This window comes from Barbus barbus (assembly GCF_936440315.1).
Source record: "Barbus barbus genome assembly, chromosome: 24".
Taxonomy (NCBI): domain Eukaryota; kingdom Metazoa; phylum Chordata; class Actinopteri; order Cypriniformes; family Cyprinidae; genus Barbus; species Barbus barbus.
The window spans coordinates 4,021,283-4,035,262 of record NC_136752.1 but is presented as its reverse complement, the minus strand read 5'-3'; the positions used below and the strand labels follow the sequence as shown (position 1 = coordinate 4,035,262).

The 13,980-nt window shown below is 36.4% G+C and overlaps 1 protein-coding gene and 1 long non-coding RNA gene across 2 annotated transcripts in view; one reads left to right on the top strand and one right to left on the bottom strand.

Annotated features, from left to right (window-relative positions):
* The window catches only part of LOC306844127 (interphotoreceptor matrix proteoglycan 1-like), a 34,181-nt gene extending 28,656 nt beyond the window's left edge, over positions 1-5,525 (bottom strand). Inside the window, exon 1 of the mRNA XM_079376049.1 lies at positions 5,393-5,525. The gene's annotated coding sequence lies outside the window, so the exon portion shown is untranslated. The remainder of the gene's footprint in view (positions 1-5,392) is intronic.
* Positions 5,526-6,308: 783 nt separating this feature from the next.
* LOC306844126 lies at positions 6,309-12,283 on the top strand. Its single transcript, XR_013781895.1, has 8 exons — positions 6,309-6,805; positions 10,304-10,388; positions 10,603-10,752; positions 10,882-11,027; positions 11,114-11,313; positions 11,438-11,532; positions 11,623-11,734; positions 11,821-12,283. It is a non-coding gene; the product is annotated as an uncharacterized lncRNA (long non-coding RNA).
* The last annotated feature ends 1,697 nt before the right edge of the window (positions 12,284-13,980 follow it).

Here is a 13,980-nt window from a genome sequence, read left to right as displayed (position 1 = left end):
CGGCTTTTGTCCTTGTTCCTTAACAAATGCAGATAATATATATATATATAATTTTTTTCTGTGTGTGTTCTGCTTGTGTCCAGTGTGGATGTGATGTCAGAAGTGGACTAGTTTTTGCTTGCGATGAATTGTTGCATGATCTCTGTAGGAGCGGTGAGCTGGTATATGAGAGTCTCTAAACTGGCTGTGGCTGTGGCTGTTATTAAGATCAGCCCGTCGGGAGGAGCCAGACAGTTTGCTGAATCTCTGGCTGACAGACTCAGCAGGATGAAGGCTGCAGTCTACAGCTCGAAGTCTTCATGAACATGTGCTGCATCTCAGACAAGAGCTGCTGCTCACTCGCTTACTGTCCAAGAAGGAGAGTAACGATGGGCCAGGACATGGTAGGACTTTATATCCATCTGTTTCAGGGCTGGAAATTCAAAACAATTGATCAAATCTTAAACTTTTTTTTTAATGAATATGCCTTTATCTGCTGAAGTCCTTAGAATTATTATTTTTCTTTCTTGGTTTCTCGTGATCTCGACATAACAAAAGTTGTTTTCTCATTATCACAACTTAATATTTTCTCGTCATCTTGACATAACAAATGTTTTTCTCTCAATTACACCACTGCGGCACTAGGTGGCCGTATAGAACTGAATATAACTGATAGGGTACATATCCACCTTACTGTGTTAGTTCATATTGTCCCCAAATTGTGTTTGGGACAGAGTGAAGACCTTCTTTGTATTGTGAAATATTGGGTTCATTACTTACAAGTAATTAACTTGTAATAGTTAAATGCCTGAATCAATGTGATTATTTTGCTTGAAAGTGTATCTGTCGTTACTTCCTTTTGCATGACTCCTCACAGTTTCACTAGTGCAATAGTATTTGGTGTGATACTGAACTTAATTCTTATTCAAACTGATGTTGATATCACTGTATAGTATAGGGTTGTTCCGATACTAGTATCGGAAATTCCACTGATACCACAAAAATTCTGGCATCGGTATCGGCGAGTACTTCAACCCATGTACCGATCCGATACCATTTTATTGAACAAGACCTAGTTATGCTCGCTAGCTTTGCTTAACGCTCAAATCGGAAATCAATTCTTCTTCGCAGCTCTGAATGCAAACACAGGAAGTTGTGCTGTGTTGCTACAAGCAACCACTATTTAGAGCTGAGCAGCAAAGAAGAAATACAAACATGCTAGCCTAGCACATTGCCAGTACGAGGTGAAGGGGCGCCGCTTACAGTTTTTGGTCTGGTCTTCTGTCACGGTGCACACAGCGGGGAGGAGTGAGGAACATGAAGATGAGGATAAACTCAAAATAATAGTCTTTAATAAATCCAAACAAGGCAGGGCAAGACAAGGCAAGGCTGACACAGACAGGAACACCAGGGAGTAACGTGTAGACCAGACAACATCAAACTGAACAGGCAGGAACTTAAATACACAGGCTAATGACTAAAACACAGCTGAACAGAATAAACTAATAATCACATTAAACAAGGACAGGAAACAAACCAAATAAGGACACATGAGGTGGCAGCACATGGCAATAGTATTCTGTTTGCAGCTATTTTTATTTGTGCATCTTCAAAGTACCTGATTGTTAGTTAACAAGTGGGGATTATGTTTATCTAGGACGTGCTTCAACGACATATTTTGTAATGTCATTTTGTTCTTATCTTAATCTTATATTTTTAATCATTAAATATATATTTTCACACACACACACACACACACACACACACAGAGTCTGATCAGATATCCTTGTAGGGACTCTCCATAGGCGTAATGGTTTTTATACTGTACAAACCGTATTTTTTACCGTCGTAGTTGTTGTCGTATCTGCGAGTCATCTCTGTCACGTCACCTGTAGCGTTTTTTTCCCCTGTCGGCAAAGGAATGGACCCGCCCTACTCTGCCTCTGATTGGCTTACCTTAATGTTCTTTCCCTCATCCAACCAATCTCACTCCTGAAGCCTAACTTTTAGACGTTGCAAGCAACTGTCCATATTTCGGACGGAATACATTTGTATCTGCTGTAAATTGTGGTGTTCCAGTTTAAATGGTGATTGCTGCGTGAGGCTGCTGTTTTTTTTTTTTTTTTTTGCGTGAGGCTTGAGAATATTTGTTTTTAAGTTTCTTGTTTTTATTATTATTATTAAAAAATATATGTTTTTTCCCCCCAACTCATTTTTATTGCTGTGAAGAAACAATATTATTATTATTTTTTTTTTAATGACTATTTTACTTTCTTTCATGTAAAGCAGTTTGACTTGCCATTGTGTGTGAAATGTGCTATGTGAATTAATTTGCCTTGGTGGTGGTGGAGTTTAGTTTGTCACCTTTTTCACTCCTGACGAGTTTGCACCCCTGAGTCTGTGTGTATTCAGGTTTAAGTCCCCACCAGGATATATAAACCTGTGCACACACACACGCACACACACACACACATACACACGTTTGTTGTTGTGAAAAGTGGGGACATCCCATAGGCGTAATGTTTTTTTTTAACTGTACAAACTGTATGTGCAATTGCTCTACACCTACCCTACACCTAAACTTAGCCCTCACAGGAGACTGTGCATTTCTACTTTCCCCCAAAAACACTCACTCTATGTGATTTATAAGTGTTTGAAAAGTGGGGACATGGGACAATGTCCTCATAAGTCACCTTCACCTTGTAATACCTATGTCATACCTGTGTCATTATACAAATTTGTCGTCATTTGTAACAAAAATGCGTGCACACACACACACACACACACACACACAAACACTCTTCTCAAACAGCATCCCAAGCTTGTAATGCACATGATCAGTCACTGCCTATTCTATGTGGCAAATAAAGATCACAAACAAATGCTTGCTTGCAGTACAATACATTTTTCATATACTGTAGACTTTATTATTAAGCAAGCAACTGTTTAAATTACAGATGGAAATGGGGTGTAGAAAGTTTTGCAATCAGATGACTAAAACACCTACAGAGTTAGTCAAAAACTCATATGACCACAACACCTACAGAGTTAGTCAAAAACTCATATGACCACATTGCATTTGTAATGGAATGCGTTCCGAGAGAAGCTGTGTTTACTCACCGCTCTGTCACTCAACATTTTATCGTGCTTGGCTTTAGAAACTTCCTGTAAGTGATAAGACTGCTAAACAGCCACACTGCTGTCACTTTGAGAGCCACACCACCCAGCCATCACCAAAATGATCAACACAAAAGCCCCATCTCAACCTCAGGAAAAAAATAAATAAAGGAAAAATGGCACAAATCATTAGTGCAACTTGTTTTAAATCTGCAAATTAAGACCAAAGGTGAGCAGTTTTAATCCTTGACTTAATTTACTTTTCCAAGAAGTCCTAACAGGTACAACACACTTCAGCTTTTCTCTAACAGTGTTTTAAATGCATTTCTTCAGTGCAAAGCATAGTCCTGTCACAACTCCACATTCTGAGTCTGTGGAGAAAGGCTGTTTTTATGTACTTAAGGACAAAATACTATAATACTATTTCTGTTGACTTTTTTTTTTTTACAATAATTGAAAGTCCGAAAAGCAACCATTGGTGCTGGATAATAAGTAAAAGAGGTATATAATTCAACATTTAATATAAGTACATTTTACACTATGAAGTGTTTGAAGAGCGTTTTCAGATTGCTTTGCTCTGAAACAGGGACCTATATTTTTATAATGTTGCATTCTTCGTTCACTTTCCCAAGGCAGCATTTCAGAGTGTACCAAAATGTAGCCTATTTATGCAAGTCACATGTGAGTAAATATGTCTTCTCATAGGTCAGAGTGCACCTGTTTATGTTCTGGGATTCTGCTAATAGCTTCATCCATCAGGGTGAATTGAGTTAGCTCTACTAAGCTACTGTAAAACCCAACAAGTTAAAGTAACTCTAACCGTTTGAGTAAACTGATTGCCTTAAAAACCCGACAAGTTAACCTAACTCAAACCATTTGATGAAACTTATTGTCTTAAACCATTTAAGTTTTTATAACTAACAATTATGAGTACTCTGAACTTATTTCTGTTGAGTTTACTAAAAGAAGATAATACCCGACAAGTCATGGTAACTCAAACCATTTGATGAAACTTATCGTCTTAAACCATTTAAGTTTTCAAAACTAACAATTATGAGTGCTCTGAATTTATTTCAGCTGAGTTCACTAAGTAATTAAGTGATTAATTAAGTGCTGATTGAGCTTTAGTGATGAACACCTGCTGTTAACAACCAGAATCACTGACAGAAAGAGAAACACAAGAGCAACAACTAACTGAAATCAACTGAAAAAAACCCATTAAATCAAGATCTAAACAACCAGCATCACCAGCTCCACTTATTAATAACCAGGCTGACTTTATTTCTGTCAGACATCTACAGAAGATCTTATTGAGAATTAACTAAGGTTTAGATGTTGAGTTATTGTTTCATTTGAAGTAACCATATTAGAGATCAGTGTCTGCTTTAGTTGGGCTCTTGACCCTTGACATTTGTGTTATTTATTTTCTTTCTTCTTTTTCTCTGGCTGTTGTAAGCAAGTGTTCTTTGAACATATTTGTTACGACTGAAAAGCCCGAGAAAATGATCAAGTTCAAGTTTATTTGTATAGCACTTTTTACGATACAAATCGTTGCAAAGCAGCTCTACAGGAAATTAAGTTTCCGCAATATATTTATCTGTGTGTGTATATATGTATATATAGGTTTTGTAGCCATAGACTCATGCATGCTTTGTTCAAAAATAGATTTTAATAGCGTGCTAAACAATAATAATTAGTTTCTCAAAAATAATTTTTTTTTTTTTTTCGATAATACAGAGTATGCTATTAATCATAAACATGTTCTAAACATACTTAGACTCGTAGCATTCATCATGTTACAGTGTACTCTCATATTACTTTTATTGTTTTATATAGAGCAAGAAAACATCATTGCGCCGTAAGAAATTTAAATACAGTGAATTGCCCATCATATTCACAATGTTTTACTTTACAGATTTCAAACATTTTAGTCAGGCATTATAGTTTGGGGAAAACCCAACTATGATTTTGTAGTCATATAGCCATCCTGAACATCATGTAAGATTTTATATTATGGAAGATATGATTCTGCAGTCATAGACTCACGCATGCTTTGTACTATAAAAGGATGAACTTTGCACTATAAAAAATATATTTTATATATGAGAACTAATTGTTATCGTTTAGCACGCTATTAAAATACATTTGTGAACAGATTATTAATAATAAACATGGTCTAAAGTTTCTTAGATGCATAGCATTCATCGTGTTGTAGTTTGGGAACAACCCAACTAGTAATGTGTTCAAGTTTGTCACAATAACACGTTAACTAATGCAAAAAAGAAGCATTACTTACTCATCAGAACGATCTTCTCTACTTGATGAACTCTTGCTCTTATTTTTAGTAAATCCAGCCTTTACTCAGCGCGTCTTCTTCCAGAAACTAACAGTATAGCCGTGATGAACTCTTCACTCCTGACTCTTTGTTTATGTTGGGCATCTCCAGGCGCGCACGGGTCACGTGGTTATTTACATGTGAACACGAGGGGACGGGATCGCATTAAAAATAATGAGATTTTTTAAGATGGAAAAATGCAGTTTACAAATGCTAGAAACATCGTTTTCAAAGGAAAGTTTGCTATTTGAAGGACTAGTTGACTTTAATGATATGCAATTTCCTAATCAATCCTCTACTAATCAAACAAAACGGTCAGACAAAATAGAAATTGATTTTCACAATCTTTTAGACCAGGGATTTCAACGCTACCAGAATAAGACGGACAAGAGGAAGCAGAAGACAGAACGTCGCAAGCGGGCCAAAGAAAGAACTGGAAGATCAAAAGATCTGTTTCAAACTAAAAGAGATTCTGAAGTTAATGAGAAAGCAAGAGTTGATGAACAAAAGAATAATGAAATTGATGAGAGAGATGATTAATTTGTATGGTTTTTCAGCTGAGTTACAAATGTTAACAAATGATTTAGAAACAATGGAACTCCAAACTTGTGTAAGTGCTTAACTCCAAAAAGTGTAAGTGTCAAAATGTTATAAGTATGTGCTGTATTTAGAGAGCACAGATATGAATTGCTTTGAAGTTGTGGTTATTTTGCTTGCTTTGTAAAAGAACGGTTACTGACCAGAGGATGCATTTTGCGTTGTAGATGCAAAATGGAACTTCTATTTAAAAACCAAAGCGTAAGGTGTTGTTCACACCTGCTAGGCGGATGAGGTGTGTGGTTTAGGCGCATACATCCACGAATGCGTATGTGATATCGTGTTGCAATTTTCCTATAGTTTAAAATAGTAATAGGCATGCTTGCTGTCTAGAGATGTAGTTTTTTGTTTGAACTTTTAACTCTGTCTTGAGAAGCATCTATGGTAAAGGTTGCATTTCCTGTCTACACGAGAGGCAGGAGCAGACACAGACAGGGGGAGAGGAAAGAAGTTGTGTGTGAGAATGACACAGATGACATGCAAGGCTATAAAAGACTGGAAGAAGAGACAGACAAAGCCAAAATTTCCGTGGCGAAGACTTCTCGCTTGTTATTTTGTTATTTGCTTATGAGTTATTGTTTTTAAATGAATCGAAACCATTGTATTGGTGATTCGTTAAACCTTTAAATCCAGTCTCTGAGTAATTAATTATTAAATAACTAGTTATCAGAACCTGAATAAATCCTTATTTCGACCTTCAAGTGGTCTGAACTTGGCTGAATTAGCACACCGGGAGGAGAGATCTGAAACTTAATTTAACATCCACTCAACAGAAAGGTAATTATAAGGTTTTAATCCCCCATACTGTTATAAAAATACTACATATTGAATAGCACACCTAGGTTCCCAACTGATGATGAATAATTAACAGAGCAGCCATCAAGTATTAGAGGTTTTTGTTCCAATAATTAAAACCTCTGTTTTTCTGAATTTAGTAGTAGGAAATTACTAGTCATCCAGTTTTTCATATTAACTATGCATTCCATTAGTTTTGCAAATTGGTATGTTTCATTGGGCCACGAAGAAATATAGAGCTGAGTATCAGCATAACAGTGAAACCTAACACTATGTTTCTTGATGATATCTCCCAAGGGTAACATGTAAAGCGTGAAAAGCATTGGCCCTAGTACTAAGCTTTGAGGTACTCCATACTGCACTTGTGATCAGTATGATACCTCTTCATTCACTGTCATAAATTGGTGGTGGTAAGATAGGTATGATTTGAACCATGCCAATGCGCTTCCTCTAATTCCAACATAATTTTCTAGTCTATTCAAAAGAATGTTGTGATCAATATTCAGGATGATAAGACGGATGACACAGTCGGATGATAAGAGCAGGTCATTTGTAACTCTAATGAGAGCAGCCTTAGTACTATGATACAGTCTAAATCCTGACTGTAAATCCTCACAGATACCAATTTTCTCTAAGAAGGAACATACAGTAGTTGTGAGAATATTACCTTTTCTAGTATCTTTGACAAAAAGGGAGATTCGAGATCAGTCTGTAATTTACTAATTCTTTTGGGTCAAGTTGTGTTTTTTTAATGAGAGGCTTAATAACAGCCAGTTTGAAGGTTTTTGGGACATACCCTAATGAAAATAACCAATTTATAATAGTCAGAAGAGGATCTATGACTTCTGGAAGTACTTCTTTTAGTAGCTTAGATGGAATAGAGTCTAACATACTTGTTGGTTTAGATGATTTAACAAGTTTATACAATTATTTCTCTCCTATTGTAGAGAATGAGTGGATTTGTTCCTCGTGGGATCTATGGATCGTATCATGAATCATAGGAATCTCATTGGAACGTACAAAATCAGCAGGGGATCAAATCATTTTTTTCCCTACTGTATAGCACACTGTCCTATGTTACAGAATAACATAGGTTTCATAGATAATTGGACGAGTTTTTGGGGCACAGCTGACCTGTTGATAAGAGATGGTCTTCATCCCTCCTGAGGTGGTCCCACTCTTCTCTCTAGAAATATGGCACATAGTCTTAGAGTATGTACTTGACTAACAGGGGCCGAGGTCAGGAAGCAGACAGACTGGCTAAACTGACTGTCTGCTCGCTTAATGTTACACTGTTAGATATGCAAAAGAAATCTCTCCTATCTCTTGCTCTGGCTACTGTGTATAGACCGCCAGGGCCATATACAGATTTCCTAAAAGAATTTGCAGATTTCCTCTCAGATCTACTAGTTAATGTTGATAAACTGCTAATTGTCGGAGATTTTAACATTCACGTTGATAATACAAATGATGCGTTAGGACTTGCGTTTACTGACCTAATAAACTCTTTTGGAGTCAAGCAAAATGTCACCGGGGCCCACTCATCGTTTTAATCATACGCTAGATTTAATTATATCGCATGGACTTGATCTTACTGATATAGATATCGTACCTCAAAGTGACGATGTTACTGATAATTTCCTTGTATCGTGCATGCTGCCTATTACTGATATTAGTTATATGGCTCCGCGTTATCGTCTGGGCAGAACTATTGTTCCAGCCACCAAAGACAGATTCACAAATAACCTGCCGGATTTATCTCAACTGCTCTGTGTACCCATAAATACGCATGAACTAGACTAAATGAATTAATTAGCTACATGGGCACTATCTTCTCTAATACATTAGAAGCTGTTGCCCCCCTCAAATTGAAAAAGGTTAGAGAAAAACGTACTGCGCCATGGTACAACAGTTATACCCATTCTCTCAAGAAAGAAACTCGTATTCTTGAGCGCAAATGGAGAAAAACTAAATTAGAAGTTTTTAGAATTGCGTGGAAAAACAGTATGTCCAGCTATAGACAGGCTCTAAAAGCTGCCAGGGTAGAGCATATCCGCAAACTCATAGATAATAACCAAAACAATCCAAGGTTTTTATTTAGCACAGTGGCTAGATTAACAAATAAACAGACACCGCCCGATCTAAATATTCCCTCACAGTTTAATAGTAATGACTTTATGAATTTCTTTACTGATAAAATAGATAACATCAGAAATACAATAACAAATGTAGATTCTACTGCGTCTAGTATTTCAGCTTCATTCATCGCACCCAAAGAAAAACTGCAGTGCTTTACAACTATAGGACAGGAAGAGTTAAATAAACTTATCAGTGCATCTAAACCAACAATGTGTTTATTAGATCCTGTACCCACTAAACTACTGAAAGAGTTGTTACCCGTAGCAGAAGAACCGCTTCTCAATATTATTAACTCATCGTTATCTTTAAGTCACGTCCCAAAACCATTCAAGCTGGCGGTTATTAAGCCTCTTATTAAGAAACCACAACTAGATTCTAATGAACTGGCAAATTACAGACCCATTTCAAATCTTCCGTTTATGTCAAAAATTTTAGAAAACGTTTGGCCCAATCATAGTACAGAAACTGCACTTGTTAAAATTACGAATGACTTACTACTTGCTTCAGATCAAGGCTGCACCTCATTGCTAGTATTACTTGATCTTAGTGCTGCGTTTGACACTATAGACCATAATATACTCATAGATCGATTACAAAAATATATTGGTATTCAAGGGCAGGCTTTAAGATGGTTTAGATCCTACCTGTCCGATCGCTACCACTTTGTTCATTTAAATGGGGAGTCATCTCAATTATCATCAGTAAAGTATGGAGTACCACAAGGATCTGTCCTAGGTCCTCTGCTATTTTCAATTTACATGTTGCCCCTTGGTAATATTATTAGAAAACACGGGATAAGTTTTCATTGCTATGCTGATGATACTCAATTATATATCTCACCAAGACCAGATGAAACTTCTCAACTATCTAAGCTAATAGATTGTGTAAAAAGTGTAAAAGATTGGATGACCAATAATTTCCTCCTATTAAATTCAGATAAGACAGAGATATTACTTATTGGACCAAAAAAACAGTACACAGAATCCTTTGGATTACAATTTACAACTAGACGGATGCACTGTTACGTCCTCTAAAGTCAAAAATCTGGGTATTATATTAGACAGCTAGCTAACTTTGGCACAGTTATTTGGTAGCTAGTGGGACGCGGTGCCTCTAAACTTTAACTAGCCTAAGTTAACGTTAACCCATTTGCTGCAGAAAATAGCCTAACGTTATATTCAACCAGCATAACTTTGTCTTCTTCAGCCACTCTTTGTAATTGCAGTGTAACATCTAAGTAATGCATAGTGCATTGCCACTACTGAGAGAAATGGATAGATAATTCTTAGTTGAACCAGCCCTAAATTATGATTTTGAATATATATATTTTTTTGTTAACAGGGGCAAAATGCTGTTGCGTGTTCAATTCGGGGAAGAGCAGAAATATGTCAAGCTGAGCTGACATTCAATGCTTTCTTGAAAGAAGGTGGGTCATTAGGTTAAAGCAATATCACCCAATGATACAGCACCTATTATGTTATGATATCAAGCTAGGTCAATAATCATTTCTGCTGTGCTTTATATTTTCAGTTACATAAAATCGGGTGCAGATACTTGTCTTTCATCATTTTGTGAATACATGAGGCAAACTTAAATATGACCTTTGATTCTTGTGAGGGAATTTTTTTTTTTTTAAACAGCGTGTCTAAAATTCAACATACCAGAAAGCAGGCAGCCAGACATTAAGGTGTATGACCAGTCAGACACAGAAGTTGACACAGAGGTTTTTGAAGAAATAGTGAAGGAGTCACCTGGAACTTTCAGAATCATGCTGGGCAATGGAGGACTTGGTATTCATTCAGACAATTCACAAATTAGTTTGTTTAGTTCAAAGGCCGGAATGAGAACATTTATTGTTTTAAAAATAACTGTTTCTTGTAATATGTTTCTATGTTTTGTACAAATTTCATAATGAACAGGTGCCTCTCAATCATCATCATGCTCGGGTACATCTGATGACACCGTCATCCTGAATTTCACGATGTGTGACCCTGTTGAAGAAGTAGCTGCTGCCGAAGGAAGCCAGCCTAAAAGGCCATGTCACATAAACTATGAGGCAAAAGCGGTAAGTGGTGGAAATTGCTGTTAAGTCCAATCTGAATGTTGTTTCACCATGGGAAGTGTTCTTTAGATAGCTTTTTTTTTTTTCAGCATTACATATGGTTTTACAATAACGGAAAGCACATTTTATTCCACCTATAGTTGATTGAAAAAACAACTATAGGTGGAATAACATCAAAGCCTGGTGGTGAACGCATTATGCAAGAGTATGGAAAAACCAAATCTCTGACAGATGCCACCAGAAGACAGATGATTAACATACTTGCTGCTGAGATGACAGAAACACATGGGTAAGCATTAAGCATATAGATGGGCTGTAAAGAAACATTGTTATTGTTGTACAGTTATTAATTATGTAAATTGTGTTGTGCAATGTCAGTTGAGTGTGATGTTAAATTTGAATTCATATGCTAGGACATCCCCCCCCCAAAAGTGTCAGAGTGATGTATGCACAGGGGATAGTAGCTTTGTTTCCCTATCTAGAAGACCCATACTCACAGCATGGATATGTAAGTAAATGGGTTATTGCAACATTATGCACATATTCACTCTTTGAAATGTTAATAGTACTCATTTATAATTTATTTATAATCACATAGGAACATTACTACGATCCGGAGAGTGGTTCGGGATACCTTGCATGGCGATTGAAGACCATATAAAGAAAAACAGCAGAGGAGAGAGGTGCCTCAGTCAGCAAATCTCCTAAAGGTATGTTTACTGATCAGTGATGTGATTATAGTGGTGACCTGTGAATTGTACAGAAATCAGTTCTTAACATTGTATTTTTTCTTAAGTTGGTGGGCCAGGCCGTGGTCGTCAGCCCGTCAGCCCTTCCGCCATCTGATGAAGATGTGGAAGCAGCTATTTCTGTTTTGAGACACTCTGCTGATGAAAAGACTGTCCGCGAGAAGATGGAAATGACCTTCATATATCGGCAAGCAATGGTCAACGATGAAGCCAAATCATCAGATGTCTTCTTGGTCTTCCCACGATTTCTGATCAGATCAAAGCAGGATTTGTTTTTTTTTCATGTCGACAACCTGCATTACCCTAGGCCTTTTGACATACAAATGTCATATGGAGGGACTGACACAACTCTCCTTGTCGTGCCATATTGCTTTCTCTGGTAAGAGAAAAATGTTTGTAAAAAAACATTGTTATACATGTCTCTGTCAGATACAAGGCATTGTAAATTCAATGTTCAACTCAATTCAACATTGAAATGCTTTTTCACAATAAATTGTGAGTTCTGTGATCTAGTGTTATTGTGCTTGTTTTTATTTGGATAGTATTGATAGTTCTATATAATTCAGTAACAATGCATCTTATGATTTATATATATTTTAAAACACTGTAGAGAAATAAAGTAAACATTACACTTAAAGTGTAATTTTTTTAAGTAAAATTGTAGATAAATTAACTCTATACTGTGTAATCATATTACTCTTAACAGTGTGATTAAACTACAGTGTTAAATACTTTTACACAATTCATTGTTATTTTTTACTCAATATTGAGTAGAATTAACTCTAAAAACTTGACACTGACCAAAGAGTAAATTTTACACTGATTTCGAGTGGGACCAAATGTTATCTGAAACAGAGTCAAATTCAACTCTTTAGGAGTTAAATTAACACTTCTGTTTTTACTGTGTATATTAGACAGCAACTTGTCCTTTGAAAATCATATTCCCCATGTTACAAAAACAGCATTCTTCCATCTTAGAAACATTGCCAAGCTTCGAAACATGCTACTTGTTTCTGATGCAGAAAAGCTAGTTCATGCATTCATGACCTCTAGACTGGACTATTGTAATGCACTGCTATCTGGTTGTCCTGCATCTTCAATAAACAAGCTACAGATAGTCCAAAATGCAGCGGCTAGAGCTCTTACCAGGTCAAGAAAATATGATCATATTACCCCAATTTTACAGTCTCTGCACTGGCTACCTATTCAGTTCCGTATCATTTACAAATTATTATTACTTGCCTATAAGGCCCTAAATGGTTTAGCACCTGCGTACCTAACTTGTCTTCTACCACGCTACAATCCAACCCGCTCCCTAAGGTCGCAAAACTCTGGACTTTTGGTAGTACCTAGGATAGCAAAGTCCACTAAAGGAGGTAGAGCTTTTTCACATTTGGCTCCTAAACTCTGGAATAGCCTTCCTGATAACATTCGGGGTTCAGATACACTCTCTCTGTTTAAATCTAGATTAAAGACACATCTCTTTAGCCAAGCATTCACATAATGCATCTTATAATCTTGTACTGCAGTTATATCTGATCAAATGTACATTATTATTATTATTCTTTAGCTTGGGTTGAACAAATTATTTTTGCTTAGATGGAACAGCAGCTACGCTAATTATGTCTCTATTTGTTTCTCTGTTTCTGATTAACATCCCATGGTAACTAGGAATGACAGAAGCTTCAGTCTGGATCCAACCCTTAAATGATCTGAGATGACCGAACACCTGAGAAAAGATAATGCCAACCCCTCAGAGGACTTCGGAGGATGCCAACGCTCAGACAACATACAGAATTACCAAATTTTGCCATAAGTCAAACATATTAAGGTTCTGCAATATATAATATATTGTGGAAACTTAATTTCCTGTAGAGCTGCTTTGCAACGATTTGTATCGTAAAAAGCGCTATACAAATAAACTTGAACTGAACTGAACAAACAGCCCTTGAAACACATAGTCATAAGACTAAACAACAATGGAAAATAGTAAAAAAAAACAACTACAATATAATATGATAATGACTAATTGATTAATGAATCAATGAAATGGATATGTAAATGACTATATGATAAAATATAATAAATGATAAATTATTATAAATGAATGAAGAATAAATAAATGAATATAAAAGAAAGTAAAAAATAACAAAAATGTATGGTTGCTCGCTTGAAGCAAAACACACCGCATTTGAGGATCCTCAGAT